A 15313-nucleotide genomic window follows, 5' to 3' on the forward strand; every position below is an offset into this window, starting at 1 on the left:
AGGGACCCTGCGCCCACATCCTCCTCTGAGCCCCCTGTTGCCCATCCCTGCCCTGGGCCCTCAGATAAAGCTGGGCTGCCCCATCTCCCTCCCAGGAGAGCCCTGCACGCCATCCTCAGCTGGCAAAGGCAGAGGTGAAACCAGCTCTTGTCCCTCCCACAGGTCCGCTGTGGGTGCCCTTACGACAAATGCAATGAGGGGTAGAATATACAGGATATATACCATTCACATCACATATGTAATCTATTGCATGTGTTATGCTACTTAATCCTCCCAACAACTTAACCTAAAGCTCAAAAGGGTTGAGTAACCGCCCAGATCTTGATTCCAAAGCCCTGCTGTTAATTTGGATTCATGAACTGATTCAACAAATTTCTTAAGCACCTACTATGTGCCAGGGAAGGACAAAGACCAGTGAAGGGCCAAGACTCTGAAAAGATAATGGTGCCCCCCATGAGCAATGTGGAATTTAATTTTTTAAGGTTTCAATGTTCATATGCTGAAATTAAGAGCATATTTAGTTTTTAATTTTTTTTTTCTGATTGAAAAGTTCTGAATAAGATCACTGATCTCTTGTGTGTGCATGCATTCCAACACAAGCTAGATTTTTCTCTTTTGTGTGTACATGCATTCAACACACGCGTAGGTGACCCAGGCTCGGGTGTGACTGTGACCAAGACAGCCCCATGGGCCTTTTCCTCCAGGAGCGTGGAGCCCGAGCAGGGGCAGGCAGTGCATCTATAAACACACAGCGTTGTGAAGGGGAAGCCAAGGCCCCGCTGCAGGCTCCTCCCCTGGATCTGGCCTCCTGATACTCCTGCCCTCCCGGGCCCCAGCGCAAACCTGGAGGCCGGGAGCTGGGCTGGCAAAGCAGGGCTCCGGGGTCACCAGGCCCGCGTCGCCCACAGGTGCTGCACAGGTGGTCTCAGCCCCCGGCGCTGGCCTAGGAAAGGGCTGCCGGCCTGCCTCCTTGAAATAGTCCAGGTTTGACTTATTAAACATATTAATCCGAAGTTAACAATTTGTGGTAGTTTCACTAAATGGCTTGAGGAGCAGAACGTAAGGGAAAACGAATTCGATCTGATGGGAAGGCTTAACCCCGATGGACTAAGTGGCCTTCACATCCTGCCTTGGAAATAACTGGAAATGAAGGGACTGTTCACAGAAGTGGAGTCAGAGGGTAAACCTGACTGGAGTTAAAGAAACACAAACAAAGCCCATCCCCTCTCGGCCCCAACCTGCCACGTGACTCGGAGGACATGGCTTGCTGCAGTGACAGCATTTTAAACAGCTGCCCAGGGGGGTTTTAAATAGACTTGATGTAATTCAGTGATTTATAGAGCATGGGTTACCAAAATATTAAAGTTCTGAAATGCCCCCCAAACGAAGACCAGGGCCCCAGCCCTCCCCACTCTGGACCAAATAATTCTCGGCTGAAGTGTGGTGTGTGTGGCTCCTTCAGAAAACGGTGGCTGCCCCGAATGAGGGGCCAGGAAAAGATAAACAGCCTCTGAGGAATAGATACTTGGATTCATTTATGCTCAACTCATCCCAGAATGGCTGGCAGGGAGATATAGGTTCAAAGTATGTAAAGAGCCCTGGCCAGTGTTGCTCAGTGGTTAGAGTGTCGGCTCTATAACCAAAGTTTTTCAGATACTATTTCCAGTCAAGTGCCCATACCTGGGTTGCAGTTTCAATCCCAGCCCCTGTCAAGGCTTGTGTGGGATGCAATCAATCGGTGTTTCTCTCTCATATGGATGTTTCTCTCCCTCCCTCCCTTCCCTCTTATCCTTCCCTCCCTCCCTTCTATTCTTTCTAAAAATCAATGAAAAAAAAATATCCCCGGGTGAGGATAAATGACAACCAAAAAAGTGTGTGAAGAATAAGAAACGTTTCCTGAAACATTATTTGTGTGTGTGTGCCTGAATGATGGCGTACTAGCTCAAGTCCCAAATAGACAGCTCCAATAGTTAGGCATTATTCTCCCATGTAAAAACAACTCAGTCCACGGAAGGCCCCAATCTCCAGGAAACAAGCCAGGCAATTATTCTTTAATTGCATATAAAAATCCAAATACTCAAGGAAATTGCAGGGGGATAGACGAAGAAATTAATCTGGTTAATGAAGTGCCCCCAGACCTGGAATTTATAAAATAAGCCATAATTATGTAAACATTGTACAGCCTTCATCAATAGCCCCCCCCCCCCCCCCCAAATGCAACCGTCTAAATGTGCACTCAGGTTTGGAGCTGGAGATCATTTCCATTCTTCCATGACATTCTTTTCATTACCTTGGAGCAACCCTCCTTTTTTCTAATCCTTATGGATCTTCCCGCCTCAAAGAGAACACCCTGGACCAAAGGCAGGTCTCAGAGAATTCTGACAGTTTTGTTTATGTCAAAAATAATGAAGGATGACAGGCTATCACATTTAGACTTGTAACCTGATCATTTGCTTCGGGACTCCCTGCTAAGATTAATTTGGAGACAGAGAAGGAGAAGGAAAAAGAGGAGGAGGAAGTGGGGGTGGAGGGGGAGAAGAAGAGCTCTAAGATGCCCTCCTTAAAAGCGAGGAGGAGGGACAGGCACCCTGAGCGGTGGTTTTTACCGAGCTCACGGGGCAGGAGAAAATTGAGTGCATCTCTGTGTGCTTTTACCTAATGTCCCTCCTAGTCCACATGCTTATTTTGCAGAGGGAGCACTGCATTGAGAACCAGTAGGAACCATCGGTGATAATGCCGCAGGTGTGGCAGAAACCAGGGAGAAAGTCCACCCTCTCCTGTGTGCTCATCACCACCACCTCCACCACCATCATCACCACCTCCATCATCACCATCGCTACCACCATCACCTCAAATAAGGAAGCATCATGACTTTGGGGTAAACTTGTATACCCCAAAGAGTTCCTTGCTCTCTTCCTCTCAACAAAAAACAATTAAATGATAGATTTCAACTTTTCTATTTTTGCAGGAAGAATTCCTCTCCTTCTCAAGCTATGGCCCTGACATACCAAAGGGAAACTGAGTCTCCTGAGAGGGACTCTTGTGAAATGTGCCTTGGTGCTGGGATAGGTTGTTGGAAGGAGCCGAGATAACACAGCAGGTAAGACCCTTCTCTCTCAGATGAGCTTGGGGAAAGTCATACAAGGCTTTCTGCTAACACGGCTGGGTGCAGGGACAAAACACTTAAAACTTTTAGCCTCACATAGAACCAACATGCAAAGACCTCTTTTGAAAGAAACACAAAGGCAATGGATACAATGATCCAATGGAAAACGTTTTCATATCAAAGGCTAATTCCCACCGATTGGTGGTGGCTTCCTGGGACACGTCTTTCTTTTTTTCTTCCTTTAGGCTGACTAAGAGAAAGAAATAGAAACATACACATAGATAGCATTTAGTTGTTACTGCATGCCCAAGGTGCCACCACTTATTTGTCATCTCCATCCCTCCTCATTCCCCACCCTAGAGAGCCCATGTGTCTGATAACTCCACATTTATATAGTATGATCACATCCTAATGCACTAGCCTCAGAGGCTTAATACCACCTTCTGAGAACCAGGAAATATATCACTAACACACTGGTTACTGCTTTACATGACCAACCCATACAAAACCACAGGGAACTTGTCCAGGGGTCTTAAAACCACCAAAATGCACCCCATTTCTCCTCTCTGCTTCTCTTAGTAGGTGTCTGCTCTACTCTGACAAGGTCACTTTCTCCATGCCACTGGCTATATCTACGTAAAGCATGAGAATCACGCCCATGGCCTCAGGAGCAGAGGGGAGAGGCTCTTCATCTTCCCCCAGACCAGCTTTAGTTTGGGAAAAAGTTCCCGGGGGAAGGACTTGGATTGGCTTAGCTTGAGTCCTGGACACATTTCTGCATCAGTCACTGGGGGCAGAGTTGGGGACAATGACTGGCTCAGCTGGGGGCAGATGTCCATTCCTCAACCCAGGATTGTGGCCAGAGAGGTGAAGTCCTATAATCAGAAGTCTGCTTCAGTTCGGACCCCGTGGCTGGCGAGAGTGGGTGAAGGGAGGAGAGTTTGGTCTCCCCAAAGAAGAGTAAGTAGAATCCCTGTGGCTACTAGGGCCATCGTATGAGTGACACAGCCACTCCAATGGGGTCCTCCTACGGAAGGGACTTAGAAAATCTAATGTGATATAACTCAGCTATGCAAATAGTATTAGTTAGAAAAATACCCGTTCTTGGCCCTGAAGACCTTGCCAGTTCCAGAAACAGTTGTGGCAGAGAGGTTGAGACGCCCAAGTACAGAGTACAAAAGACATAGTGGGGGAGGAGGAGGCTTGGAATCAGACTCCCGGCCCCAGCCCCGAGACTCCGTTTTCTAGAACGTCCAGCATCTCATCTGACACCAGGCCCCAAGGCTGGACGCATGGCCGAGTTCTCCTGAGAGGGGGAGCTGGCTCAGCAGGAAAGCTCAGGCCTTTACCAGCTGGTGAGGCTTTTCTCTGCTGTTTCAGTTTTAGGTTGAAAGAAACCACCTTCCTTTCCCAGGACTTTAGTCCTCAAGCCTCTTCATCAGAGTCTCACAAGGCCCAGCCACCCAGCTCCCAGCTCTGCCCTGGCCTTCCTGCCGGGGGTGGATCCTGGGCAGGCTGGGGTCTCGTTCCCCCGATGCTGAGAGTACAGGGTGAGGGCTCTCAGCCAAGTCCCTTTCCAGGAACTAGCCTCACACTCTACCTTGTCTAAAGGCACATCCTTGGCAACAGCCTATACCCAATGACAGGCCCTACAAGGTATACAGACCGCCCCCCCTCCCCCCCCGCAAGAGCTTCCCATGGGATTAGCTGAGTCTCTGTGGCAACTACCGTGCTCATTACTGTTTAAGCCTCCCTCTGCCCAGTCCTCTTCCTACACCCCACGCACCCATTCCCAGGGGTGTATCCGGAGGACCCTCCGCAGTAAACTTCCTCCAGGCAATTTCCCTGGGAACCTGAATTAAGACCCGCCCCAATCCAAGTTCCCCCTCCTCCAAAGAGCTGTTCTCCCTCCTCTTATCAATAGTCACTGTTTTCAAGTAATAATCTAGGTTAGCCTCAGAGATGAGGGTTAATCTAGGAGCCTGCAGGTAATGAACTTGCATTTCAGGAAAGCTTTCTGGAGAAAGAGAAGGATTGCAGGGGTGGCCCCGCAGGGAAGAAAACGTGATGCCAGCCAGTCAAAGCACCACATCCTTAGGACTGATCCCTGTGTGCGCAGCCACTTTCCTGGGAGGCCACAGGAGGCAGCACAGCCCAGGAGTGTGAGTGTGTGTGTGTGTGTGTGTGAGTGAGTGAGAGTGTGTGTGAGAGTGTGTGGTGTGTGTGTGAGTATGTGTGTGAGTGTGTGTGTGTGTGTGTGTGAGTGTGTGTGAGAGTGTATGTGTGAGAGTGTGTGTGTGTGTGTGAGTGTGTGTGAGAGTGTGTGTGTGAGAGTGAGTGATTGTGTGAGTGTGTATGTGTGTGTGAGTTAGTGTGTGTGAGTGAGTGTGTGTGTGAGTTAGTGTGTGTGAGTATATGTGTGTGTGAGTGTGTGTGTGTGTTAGTGAGTGTGTGTGAGAGTGTGTGTGTGAGTGTATGTGTGCGTGTGCATGAGTGAGTGTGAGTGAGTGTGTGTGTGTGTAAGAGGCAGAGAGCTCTGTCTTTCCTGGAAAGGACAGGGAGGGAAAGGCCTGGGGGACGGACGAGGAGACAGGCCAGGAACAAATGAGCCCAGCTCTGAGAGGAAGCGGGATCACAGAGGGAGCAGCAGCGAGGCTCCAGGTTCCCGGGGTGCAGCCAGGGCTCTGCCAATGCCAGCAGTGCGCAAGGGCCTCCCTTCCTTTATCTGTGGAACCGGAGTCACAGTGGGCGCCAAGTCCTCTCCCAGAATGCTCATGACAATGAAGTGAGGTAACGCGGGCAAACAGCACGGAGAAGCTACTCTGCCGTGGCCCCACCACCTCCTCCACCCGGAGCCCCACACTCCCTTAGGGAGGGAGCGGGACGCTGTGCTTTCCAACGGGCTTTAATAATCCTAATTGTGTGACTTCTTGCGCACTTACGAGTTGCACTCTCTGCTAAAGGCTTCTGTGGCTGAGCAGGGAGCGAAGTGCCAGCGCCTGACTCATGTTCCTGATGACGACCCGGGACGGTGAGCGTCTGCTCTGTGTCCCAGAGCAGAAACACGAGGATCGCAAAGTTCGTCAACTTGCCCAGAGTCACACATCCAGTAAGGGAGGCAGGCAGGGTTGGAACCAGCTCTGCCTGGCACCAAAGCTCTTAGCCACCACCCTACGCTGTCTGGGGAGTCCCAGGCGGGTGGCTCCGTAGCTTGCTGTTGTTCCATACACCTAAAGGTTGTGGGTTCGATTCCTAGTCAGGGCACATACCCAGAGTTCAATCCCCAGCTGGGGATGTGTATGGGAGGCAACCAATTTCTCTCTCTCTCTCTCTCTCTCTCTCTCTCTCTCTCTCTCTCTCTCCACCTCCCTCCTTCTCCTTCTCCCTCTCCATTTTCCTCTCCCTTCCTCTCTCTCTATAAATCAATAAAAAACATATCCTTGGCTAAAGACTAAAAAACAAACAAACAACAGATTTCATGTCATTTCTCCATGTCATTGTAGGAGAAAACTTCTAAGTTGGGTTTTCTCTAGGTCTGGAGAAAGGGTTAAAAGTGTAGGATCCTGTCAAAAACACAGCAGTAACTTTCCCCTTTTTGTTGCATTCCAAACACACATGTACTTCCCGCCTGCTCTGGGGGCTGTAACATCCTAGCAGAGGCTGCGGCTTATGACCTATCATCACCTTCACGATCAGCCTGGAAAGTCAGAAAAATATTATGTGAGAGGTTTTTCTCTCTCAAAGCCAGTCTTAGGGAACTAGCCATTTTCAGAGGAAAAGCAAGATTGTTGAAGGCCAATACACAGCGGGTTTATTTTAGCCCTACGTGATGCAATAATAATAACATATTTTTTTAAAAGTGTTGCTTAAGAAAAGGCTGAGGAGATTGGGAGTCAGCTGGCTTGGGTTTAAGAGCTGGTATGCAGCAAAACAGCCAGATACAGTTCTTTGGGGGAAACGAAATCTGAAAAGGAGAAAAAAAAAGGAAAGGAAAAGAAAAAAAAAAAACTCCCTAGGTTTGGGAAAGGGCAATATGAAGGTGTGTGGAGTCGTGCCAAAAGCAAAAGAATATTTCACTAAAACTACAACCCCAGTCATGTGTTATTACTTATGCTCTGCTTGACAATGACTGGCACAGGGCATGAAACAGTAATGTCTGATGGATTTGGCATCGCTCTATGTTAACAGGAAACCGTGTTCTTTTGATTCCGTTGATTGGTTTCCTGCTGAAGGCCATCCATGACCGAGGAGGGAGTATACAAGACCATTGTCCAATTTCCATCTCTCCCGGTGCCTCTTGCTGCTGGCGGGGAAAGCTGGCTGCCCTCGTTTGACGCGATCAGGCCCCAGCACTGAACGGTGCATGAGGCTGGTCGTACATGCTGCACGGAGCAGGTTAGGGAGGGAAGGAAATCACTGGCATGCAGAAGCAGACACGCAAAACAACCACAGAAGGCGCCCCGTTTATTCAGGGGCAAATGCATGGAGGCCATTCATCCCCAGCATCGACATCAAGGCGCCAGGTCACCTGGAGAGAAGGTTGGCCTCCCACCGAGCCTGGACACGTTCCAAAGGGATAGACGAGGACGTGAAGAAAGAGAGGGAGGTGAAGAATGAGAACAGGTGGGGTTTGGCTGAGCGGTGGGTCTCCTTCCGCCGTGGTTTCTAAGCCAAATCATCCTGAAAAGTCACTGGAAACTTGGTGGAGGGGGGAGAACGGTTGGGCCTGATCCTGAGGAAGTCTCGTTGATCAGGTGGCGTCATCTGCCAGCCATGTCCACATGCACGCTCGAGTTCTTGCCAACACCGTGGATTGAGTTTTACATGTGATGGGCATCATGAATAGCTCCCATTGATTTGATTTCAGGATGGGATTGTGAGCAATTTCTGCTTCGGCTTTCTGTTATTTGATTATCGTGTCTATAACAAAGTGATTATTTTTAAAAAGATGAAGACATATTTGTATGAATAACGGGCTTCGGGTGGACCCTGGTAAGGCGATGTCCCAACTGCCAGGGCATTTCCAGCCGCCGCATTCCCCTCTGCTCCCCACCAGCCACCTAGCCGCCAGCCAGGTGGAGATCCTGCCCTTTAACCTGAGCCGTGGCCAGCCCAGAGCCCTTCCCGGGGGCCTCTCCCAACTCTGCTCCCTGGCCTGGGCCCTCAGCATGCCGCACTCTCTGTCTCTGTTCAAGCAAAAGTTAAGAGTAGCAACAACAATAATCATTCGTTCATTTCCAGGGAAGGAGTCTTAGGCCACACAACACACAGAGGGACAGATTACAGGTTATGTATTTAATCTCAGATTCTGCTGGATGTGACTTAACTCACACCTTTGGATCGTCACCCAGCTAAGAGATCCTTCTTAGACCCTGATCTATGACACCCAAATCCTTTCTGTTGAAGCTACAAGTACAGCATTCCCATTCCCCCCAACATACACACATGTACACGCCTGTGCACATACAACCACATGTGCACAGTGCTAGGTCAAAACCATACTCTCTGTAGCCACCAACGCTCTTATCTGCCCACTCCCCTGATGGGTCTTGGGGGTGGACTGGGCCATGGGGGTGGCTAGAGCCAGATGGACAGAAGAGGACTCAGAAAGAGGAGCTGAGACCACTCCAACGCGATGAACCTCTTCCGAATGTTCAGGACAGGAGAGAGAATGTGCCAAGCCCCTTCCTGGCTCCTGGGCAGGTGGTGAGTGAGGGTAGAACTTTGAGAACCAAGCTGTGTGGATGGAGGACAGTGATTAAGAAGGGAGGTGCTGGAGGGAGATGGGGAGGGGGGCTGCCTTCTCTTTGTTGGCATTATTCTTGCTGTCCCGCAAAGCCTTCACACTGCGGCCTCTCTCCCTCCACGTTTCTCTTCCTCCCCCTCCCTGCCACCTCTCCTCTCTCTCCTTCATGCAATGTTTTGCTCCTGTTTTTAATAAAGACTTTGCTGCGAGGCTGCCAGTCGGATGGATTGGTGTGCTGTGGTCACTGAAGGTCAGCTGGGAGGACAGGGCCCTGAAAGGAAGACCAGAAGGTAGGGTCAAGGGAGCAGCCAGATGGCCAGGGGGTGGGGGCGGGTGGGAGGAGTGTCAGGGACTTCTGACCTGGGTTAGAGAACACGGGGCACCATAAGGCAAAACCACCCTTGCTCCAGCAGGAGGGCAGCCAGGCAGCCGGCAATTCCTCCTCCAGGTCCTCCCTGCCCAGCCTCCCTCAGCCACACTCTGGTCGCAGATAGCTCCTCAGTCCCTCACTCTCCAGCTTCCTCAAGGCTCTAGGAGATGCTGGGACCCTGGCCACACACTGCAGCCCCTGCCCTCCGTCCAGTGCATTGCCAGTCTTGTCAGGTACCCACTCTCCTCCTGACCATGCTGCTCTGTTCTTGACTGGGACCCTTCCTGACCTTCTGTTCTCTGTCCACCGGCCTGCGGGACTGCCTGCCTCTCAAGCCCGGATTGGATGGAGGATCTCAGAACCCCTGTCCACAGCCCTTTCTGCTTCTCAGCATCGCCGCCCTTGCTTCCCAAGCGGCTGCCTGCTGGCTGCAGACGGTCCTTTTGTAGGAAATGGCCTCAGATGCATTCGTCTAAGTCAAGCAGAACCGAAGCTAATCTGGCGCAAAGTGCTTTCGGTTTGTGTTGTTTATCTGTTGGTGGTTTGGAATCCTGCGGGACTTGGGCACTGCTTTTCCTGTCTCCAGACACACTTTGGCGTCCATGATTGAACTGAGATCTGGATTTACATTAAGAGGACTCTTAACCTCAGATAAGGCTTCAAACGCACAGAATGGGGGGTGGGGGAGTAGGGACATCAAGGGGTGCTCTTCATTTTCCCTTTCCCAATCAGCTCCACAACCCTGGGGCTTCTTCCAGGAGATGGAGTCCCAAGTATGAGGCTGAGCAGCTGAGAGAGCCAGGACTCCAGAGGAACCCTCGAACTATTAAAGCACAGCGCCCTTCACAGGTTCTATTCATCCCCCTCTCTGCCCTCTCTGGCCCCCCATCCTCCTGCATCCTGCACAGCCAAGTGCACATGTTTGCCGCATCCTGGAGCTGGGCATTCTGAACATATTCTTTTTTCTCTTTTTTTGTATCAGAACTTCATTCCTGTTTATTGCTGAATAATATTCCATTGTATGCTATAATATTGTGATTTATAATAAGAAATATATAATATACAATATATAATATTATATATATATATATATAAAAGCCTAATATGCAAATTGTTCCTGCAGGAGTTTGACCGGGAGACCAGGAGTTCGATCGCTCGCTATGATGTGCACTGACCACCAGGGGGTGGCGCAGAATGAAGGGAGGCCCTGGGCAGCAGCCAGAAGGCTCCGATCAGCCCTGATCACCAGCCAGGTTTAGGGACCCTACCCATGCATGAATTTTGTGCACCAGGCCTCTAGTATAATATAATATAATAATAATAATAAATATAATATATATACATATACATATGCATATATATACATATACACATACATATACATACACATACACACACATATATATATATGTGATGTTCCAGGGTTCGTAACATCCAAAATGACCGAACAGACGACCAAACCCTGGAAGTCAGTCCTGCAGTCAGTGCTGGATTGCGCTAGGTCACAGCATGACTGCTGAGGGGGCTGTGGATCAGGCCCGGAGAGAGGCTCGGAGAGAGAAGCAGGGTCTGATCCTCAGCCTCCGTGGCAGCTGTTGATCAGTCCTTGCCTCTCTTTCTCTCCAGGCCTCACCAGCAGCTGCAGGGGCTGCTGATCAGCCCCGCCTCTCTGATCAAGCCTGGAGATAGGCCCGAAGACACTGACTGGCATAGAAACCAACCAATCAGAGCCAAATCTGGGTGAACTGTGAGGAGCCAATGGCTGCCTAGGAGGCAGAGCTTTTGATGCTGACTGGCGTAGAAACCGACCAATCAGACCAAATCTGGGTGAACTGTGAGAGCCAATGGCTGCCTAGGAGGCAGAGTTTTTGATGTTGACTGGCGTAGAAACCGACCAATCAGAACCTAATCTCAGTGAACTGCAAAGGCAGAACCTAAGGTGGGGGCTGAGGAGGGGTTTTAAGGGCAACAGCTGTTTGGTGTAAGGTGTAAGAAAGCAGTTCAATTTTTTAATGACTGGTTTAGCAGTATAGTACATATGGCTGGCTATCAGTCCAGATATAGGGATTATGTATTTTTGTCTGCCAAGAGCATCTCCTCCTGCTGAAAAAGGCTCCCTCCCCCCCATTTAAGCAATCCTATCCTATATAACCTATATATACTAATAAAAGGGTAATATGCTAATTATACCGGGTCGACCGACCATCTTCCAGATGTCCGACTTCCTTCTGGACAAAGCCATGGTGGTTGGTACCAAGGCAGAGGCAGTTAGGGGCGATCAGGCCAGCAGGGAAGGGCAGTTGGGGGCGAGATCAGGCCGGCAGGGGAGGGCAGTTAGGGGTGATCAGGCAGGCAGGCAGAGGGGTTAGGGGCAATCAGGCAGGCAGGCAGAAGCAGTTAGGGGCGATCAGGCAGGCAGGCAGGTGAGCGATTAGGAGCCAGTGGACCCAGATTTCGAGAGGGATGTCCTACTGCTGGTTTAGGCCCAATTCCACAGGGGTCCCTGATTGGAGAGGGTGCAGGCTGGCTGAGGGAACCCCGTCCCATGTATGAATTTCATGCACTGGGCCACTAGTATAATATAATATAAGAAATATATATTTCCAGAACAAGAGCTTACTTCAATTTTATTGAATTTATTGGGGTGATAGTGGTTGACAAAATTATCTGAATGCATTTCTATTAATCAGTCAAAAGCCTGGATTGAAAGATGCCATTTGGTGGACTGTTTCTTCGTTGTCTTTCTCTTCCGCTGAGATAACCCCAGGGCAGGACTTTATGCTCCATTGTGTCAGAGCCCACCTGCAACACCAAAGGTGTTCCACAAACACTGGACGTGAAGGAGAGAATGCCAGCTCCATCGCTCACATTCTACTTTCAGAATCATAATTAGAGGATAAAGGTCGGAGTCTTCCATCGCCAGAGGAGCCCAGTTTTCCCGTTCCACTGGGAGATGATCCCATCTCCTCAATGACCTGCCTTTTTTGCCTTGTTTTTCTTTCCATTCTTGCATGTCTTTAATTCTCGGACTAAGAACACAAGTGACCCCGTTTCCTCTACTGTTTCCAAACCACCATCCTTGCCATTTTCCCTTCAGTTTGCCTCTGGTGAGAAAAAAATTCCTCCCAGAAATGTGACTCAGAGGTCATGGACGTAAAGGTCATCCAAGGTTGTGGGGAATTTCTCAGCCCTGAGTCACAGCCCCTGTGCTGAGAACCTGGATTTTAGTCAAGGCAGAAAGCCTCAAAACCAAGCCTGGAGACACCCCCTTCTTCCTCAGCCCCGTGCCCATTGGCTGCAGGAATTTCCTTGTCATTCATTTTTGTCACTGGCTGCCCTTGGCCTCTGCAGGTGAAGGCCCAGCTGGCTTCCCTGCCCAGAAAGCTGCCATGGCTGCTGCAATGTGCTAGACTGCCCAGCAGGAGGCGCCTGCCTGCTTTCCCCTCCAGCAGCTGTGGCAGCCACTGCCCATCAGAGGACAGGGAGACAGACCCACAGCCAGAGCCAGGGGCTCAGGGCCAGAGCACCTCTGATTCTCTACTCCAGCAGGAAACAGGATGTGAAAGATACAGGTGAGGAGGGAGCCATGGCCACAGAGTTCAGAGGCCTCATTCATAAAGTTTAAAAAAAATTTCCAGTATTAGATTGCTCTGCTTTCTCTGTTTTCTTTCTTTCTTTCTTTTTTTCCTCTCAAATTGGTAGAGTGGGTTCCAGTGCATAGATTCGAAAATAGAAAAGGAAGGAAGGAAGGAAGGAAGGAAGGAAGGAAGGAAAGGAAGGAAGGAAGGAAGGAAGGAAGGAAAGGAAGGAAACCAAAACTCACCAAAGTAAACACAAAAGTGACCCTCAGGCACATGCTATCTAAATGGAAGGGAACTGAGTCTGCACCCACACGTGAAAGGCAGTGACAAGTTGAGAAATTGTGATCCAGGTCATGGGAAGGTCACTGGCAAGTGCACAGGACTCCAGTAAGTTGGGAAATGACTGAGGCTGACTGAGCTTCTGGTAACCTTGACTAAGACACGGGCAACCTTGAATGAGAGAAGCTGGGCAGCTCAGGGTTTATAGTGCACAGACTGGGAGCCAGTCAGTTCAAGGGTTCAAACTGTAAGAAGCAAAGGAAATAACCCCACAAAAAAAAGGGTGATCCTGCCCTAGCTGGTTTGGTTCAATGGATAGAATGTCGGCCTGCGGACTGAAGGGTCCCAGGTTCTATTCCAGCCAAGGGCACATGCCTGGGTTGCGGGCTCAATTCCCAGTAGGGGGCGTGCAGGAGGCAGCCAAACAATGATTCTCTCTCATCATTGATGTTTCTATCTCTCTCCCTCTCCCTTCCTCTCTAATATATATATTTTATTTATATTTATATATATATTTATTATTATTATTTTTTTTTAATGGTGATCCTGGCACATGGCAGGCTCTCAACAAGTACTGGTGGAATGAATGAATGAATGAATGAATGAGTGAAATGCTTCTCCGAGCCCGGGGCACATAGAGGTGCTCTCTGAATAACAGCAGAAACAGCAGCAGCAGAGGTCATTCCTGAGCTCGTTGCTGGAAACGGTGGGACCCCTCCCTGTCATTGAACTGGGGTCTGATGGGAGCTGTCAGGACTCCACAGGACCAGGAGGAAGAAGAGGCTCAGCTACACCCAGAGCATCTCCTCTCCCAGTGAGCAGGGCTGGTGACAACCCTGACAGGGAGGTCACTCACTGTCTTCCGAGAGGGCAATGTCTAAATAGGGCAAACCAAGTGGACTCCCTCCACAAGAGGGGCCGCAGTGCTCCGCCTGGGGACATTCTTGGCCAGCACCCAGTGCCTGCATCCTGTGCCTGCAGCGCAGCAATGGAGAACCTCCTATTTCAAGGACAAACCTTGGAATTTAGGGTGCCCTCCACCTGGTCAATTTATAAGACAAGATGTAGCAGGAAGTCTCCCAGAGCTGGGAGAGAATCTGAACATTATCCAGACAATTCTGCACTAGCCAAGACCCTCTATTACTAAAACAAAACAACAACAACAAAAACAACTTCAAAAAGAAGAAAGTTTCCTGGCTCACAAACTTCCAAAAGAGGGGTAGAATTGGCCTTAGGAAGCAGTAGGGCCATGGATTTCAACACAGGACATTCCAGGCTCTTATCCAAGCTTTGGGACCTGGAGCTTTAGTTTTTTCATGGGTATAATGGGAATATTAACTTTCCTTTCTACCTCACAGAACTCTTATAATGGTCAACTGAGAAAATACAGGAGCAGCAATACCACAGACAGTCTAATAAAAATGCAAATTATTATAATTAGATTAATATATTATGGGACAATTTGAGCATAATGCAAATTTCTCACAGGCAATTTGGTGAGAAAAACTAGGTGACATAGAGAACTACAGCCAGATGAACCAAGCCTTTTTTTAATATGTTTTTATTGATTTTAGAGCAAGAGGAAGAGAGACAGACATACATTGCTGTGAATAAGAAACATTGATCAGTCGCTCATTACCCTCCGACACTCACAAGTCCCCCACTGAGAATCAAGCCTACAACCAGGCATGTGCCCTGACCAGGAATTGAACCAGCAACCCTCTGATGCATGGGACGATGCTCAACCAACTGAGCTACACCTGCCAGGGCTAACCAAGTCTTGTAAAAATGCACAAAATGGACACATGCACGCACCTCACACATCTACCTAGTACATGTGTTTTCCTACCATCTGACTTATCTTAACCAAGTGTGTTACCCTACAAGGTTGTATTTCGCTCTCTTCTTTCACATCTGTGAGCTCCCATATATTTTAAAAAATTTTTATTCAACATCTGAAACATGTCAAAATACCTAAACACACCAAACAGGTCATGGAAAGAACATCTTTATGTATCGAGCAGAAGCTTGAAGTGAAAATGAATTTCAAAAGAATCAAGAGAACACATGATATTTCTCTCCCAAGCAACAGACATAATGGAATTCACAAAACCATGACAATAAAAGAAATGTCTATGGATGGAGCAACTCTAGTGTTGAGAAGTCGATTAAAAAATAAGGCCCGAAGAAATGGAAGAGATGGAAAGATGAGCACTGTTGAGATTGAAAAC

This window comes from Eptesicus fuscus, chromosome 5 (genome assembly GCF_027574615.1).
Source record: "Eptesicus fuscus isolate TK198812 chromosome 5, DD_ASM_mEF_20220401, whole genome shotgun sequence".
Taxonomy (NCBI): Eukaryota; Metazoa; Chordata; class Mammalia; order Chiroptera; family Vespertilionidae; genus Eptesicus; species Eptesicus fuscus.